At 37.5% G+C, this 4324-nt stretch overlaps 1 pseudogene across 1 annotated transcript; it reads right to left on the bottom strand.

Moving 5' to 3' along the window:
• Window positions 1–885: 885 nt before the first annotated feature.
• Window positions 886–2558, bottom strand: LOC311148059 (thyrotropin-releasing hormone receptor-like; annotated as a pseudogene). The gene is made up of 2 exons: window positions 1764–2558; window positions 886–1298 (listed from the first exon to the last, which is right to left on the bottom strand). The product of its transcript is annotated as a thyrotropin-releasing hormone receptor-like (transcript).
• Between the last annotated feature and the right edge of the window lie 1766 nt (window positions 2559–4324).

The following is a 4324-nucleotide window of genomic DNA, read 5'->3' as shown; positions in this document are numbered from 1 at the left end:
GAACTCCTTCAAGACTGTTGGAAAAGCATTCCATGTGTAGCAGGTTGAGAGAATGCCAAGAGTGTGCAAAGCTGTCATCAAGGCAAAGGGTGGCTATTTGAAGAATCTCAAATATAAAATATATTTTAATTTGTTTAACACTTTTTTGGTTACTACATGATTCCATATGTGTTATTTCATAGTTTTGATGTCTTCACTAATATTCTACAATGTAGAAAATAGTAAAAATAAAGAAAAACCCTTGAATGAGTAGGTGTTCTAAAACTTTTGACCGGTAGTGTAGTTCCACAGCGTTTTTAAGGTAAGATGACCATAAAATAATTTATAAATTGAATGAACATATGAGACAATTTAGGCAAACACATCATTTTAAGTTGACAGAAATATTTGACCATGTTTTCTGAAGTTTGAGCCAGCCCATTTTTTTAATAGTAGTTCAGGTAACACTTGCTCCGAAGAGTTGAGTAAACAAAAAAAAAGGTATGTGGAACCAGTTACTGAATAATAATTAGTTGAAACAATGTAGTATTAAAGTGTTTCTGATAAATGCAAAGATTAAACCCAGTATAGTCTCCAAGGAACCCTCAAGGAGTTCTACAGCCAATCTTTTAGATTGTTTGGGTGACTTAATGTCTTTTAACAAGCAGGTAATGGGTTTTTAATGAGAAATTCTGACGTTTGGGCTGTGCTATAAGATTGTACAATATAGTAGATGGTCAATAAATTCCAACAATAAATACAAGTAAATGACAAAAAAGTATATGTTTAAAAAAAAATGCGCTTGCAGGCTAGTGACTTTTGACACATGGCAAAAAATAATTACATCACATGCACTTTATAAAACCTCATTTTACACAAATAACTTATTTCTATTTTTTCTGTCTATCAGGCAATGCTGAACATAGTGCCGGTGTCCCAACACTTAACTGTGAAGTTGCCCTCTTACCACCAGTGTTCCCATAGCTGCTGACATCCTCCTGCTCTGTCTGCTCAGGGCTCTCATGGGAAGAGTCCTTTATGACACTGTAATACACTGGGACATTGTACTTGGTAACCTTCTCTGGGTCTTGTCCGTTGCACTTGCAAAGCTTTTTGAAGGCTGCCCGGAACTTCTGAGACATCAGGTTGTAGATGATAGGGTTGATGGCACTGTTGGTGTAGATGCATACGCGGCAGAAGAGCAGGAACCATGTGTTTAGGTAGGGTGGGTCCATGAAAGAGTTGACCACCACCAGCGTCCGGTATGGCATCCAGAGCAGGGCAAAAATAATCACCACCACTGCAAGCATCTTTGTAACCTAAATTATGGGGCACAGGGCAAAAAATAAAATAATGCACGGGTGCAATAATTGACTCAAATGTTGCTGGTTGTTTTTTAGTTGATCGTTTTTTGTCTGATGAAAGGCACTTTATGCCTGAAATTCAAACTGCAAAAACAAAACAGTGTTTTTCTGGTGTAGTGTAGAACATTCTAATGATGGTAAACATAGAGGCGACAATTACATGATTCCATGGACTTTGAAACCATTACTATGAGCCTGCAGTGCTGTATCCTCCCTTTCTTGAATTACAATCCAAGTACTCCGCCCACATGACCAGTCCAGTTAGGATTGTTGTAATCCCATACTACATTGATAAACTGTCCAAGTGGACCATTAATGCTGTAGCCTAAATTATTACTGTGAACACATTTTTTACGCTATTGTCAATTTAGAAGCCTTTATGAAGCATTTATTACTATCCTCCTGATCTGAATAGCATACCTGTTTTCTTGACGTCACTGCACCATTGTTTGATTTGCCCAACACCTTGACTGTGCTGGTGGAGCGTCCCTGGTGTATAGAACCTTCACTTCTGCCGTTGAGATTGGTTGGCAAGGGGCTCATGAATAAAATCCTTGCGATGAGACCGTACAGCACAGTAGCCACAATCAGAGGGATGACGTAAAACAAAGAAAAGTCTAGAAAGTAAATTGGCATGTAGAGGTTTCTTGAGACACGATAGCCACAGCTGACCACCACCCCATTGGCGTAGACAGTTTCGTTCGTGTCCACTAAAAATAACCACATTAAGCAGTAAAGCGAGGTGAAAATCCACACAAAGGCAATTATCCTCTTCGCCCGAGACACAGTGCAAATAAATTGCGCCTTGATGGAGTGGCAGATAGCAATGTAGCGCTCAATGGTGAACGCTGTGATGGAGCAGGATGATACATTGATACCCAGGTATTGCAGGTATGTGATGCAAAGGCACCCAGCGTAACCGTATATCCAAGAATCGACTACTTCAGAAATATTGGGTAAACCTGCCGCTAAAAGGACGATAAGGTCCGCAATAGCCAGACTGACAAGATACCAGTTAGTAGGGGTCATCATGTGCTTTGTGCGTAGCACAACCAACACCACCATTATATTACCCGCTATCCCAACTCCGCATATTAGAAGTGCGAGAACAATTGTTATAACTTGTACTTCAATGGAGTTCTGTGGCATATTAGTCAGAACTTCATTCTGTGTGAAATTGATGACATCTTGAGATGTGTCATTAGTATTCTCCATGGTGTTGTACTTGTATTGGCACATTTCTTCTGCTTTAATTTGCCTTGAGGTGGAACAAAATTAAGATACAAATGATTCCAAGATTGCCCAGAATATATCAAGTTCTAGTGAAGCATTTTTTTTTTCACAATAAGATACAAATATCAGCCAATAATCATGTGAGATGACAAAGAAATTTGAAATGAATGAAAGAGCTATTATATAACAATTACAATAATTGAAAATAGGCAGTTTAGCGACCATGGTTAGGAAAGGTCTAAGCTTCATAACTCACCAAGTCCAGCGGATATCCACAGAGACAGTAGTAAAAGGACTACTTGGTCTCTCAGTGATGCTGTACTACTCCCTCATCTCTAAACACACACTCTCTCTCTCTCTTTCTCTCTTTCTCTCTTTCTCTCTCTCTCTCTCTCTCTCTCTCTCTCTCTCTCTCTCTCTCTCTCTCTCTCTCTCTCTCTCTCTCTCTCTATATATATATATATATATATATATATCTATCTCTATCTCTCTTTCCATCTCCATCTTCAGCCACACTTCAAACGGTGCAGTGTCCTTACTGCTGCTTTGGCCCATCTTATTAGGTTTGGTCCTATGGGACATTATCAAAGTCTATGACTATGACTATGACTGTGACTGTGCGACGTGATGATAAACCCTGCAGTTAACCACAGCAAAATTATAGACTACAACTCAGCCCTGTCTATTACTAGCAATGACAATATGGTGTTAATTACCCAACAATGAAGTGTGTACATAATGGTTGCATAAATGCTGGAAATATGTCACTTGTTTTTATCATGAAGTTAAGCAGGGTTCTTTTTATGTCTACTTTCTGGCAATTGAGACCAGCTAAGATTAGTGTTGTATAGTAACCCCCCCCCCCCAAATACACTGCAGAGGCAGATCACCTTTGACCATGAGTCTCTCATAATCACTCCATTAGACAAAGCTCGACTTACATTTCCCTGATGCTTAATTAATGAAATGTTTCTTGTATGCTAGCTTGGTTTAGAATCTATAGATAAAGTTACAGGCAAGATATTATACAATTTATTAACTTTATTTTTTATTTTGATACAGAACCAAAGATTTATGACAAGAGAAATTATATGAATTATTATTTTTTTCCAGGCCTCACAGCAACAAAGCATATTATCTTGACACAATCTTGAATTATGGGGTAAACATGACGAAAAATGAAAGGGGACAAAATGGCTGGATTAAAAATAGATGAACAGACATTATATTAATACACTGGCTAAAATAGCCTTCTGATGCCTCCTGGGAGTTGAAAGTAGTGTGCTGATAAGAATGCAGATGCCGTTTTAATGTATAAATTAAAAACGTTTTTGTATACCAACAAAAGTCCAAGAGGTACAGAAACAGTTTTTGCTCTCAGAGAGACTTTAAATTAGTTTTGTGTCATATGAAAATACGTTTTACACAATCTAATCCATCATTGACCAGAAAGAATAAACAGTAATACCAAAACACTAAAATAATAATCATGCTTGTTATATGTGGATTTTAAAGCATTATTTTATTTATTCATTTGTGCACATGAAATGTCATACTGTAAGACTGTGCCAAAATATTTCCTATTAATTTAATTGCAAAAATGGTTTATTGACACAGATTTTCAATGAGTTTGTTTTATGATCATGTAAAGAGTATAATGAGTGTTTTTCATAGCCTATTTGTGCCATAAAAGCATCTCAAATGTACTTAGTGACACCTAGTGGGGCTATGTAGACATCAAACCAACT

The sequence above is a fragment of the Coregonus lavaretus genome, assembly GCF_964263955.1.
Source record: "Coregonus lavaretus genome assembly, chromosome: 20".
In the NCBI taxonomy this organism is placed as follows: domain Eukaryota; kingdom Metazoa; phylum Chordata; class Actinopteri; order Salmoniformes; family Salmonidae; genus Coregonus; species Coregonus lavaretus.
This window is presented reverse-complemented; position numbering and strand designations above follow the sequence as displayed.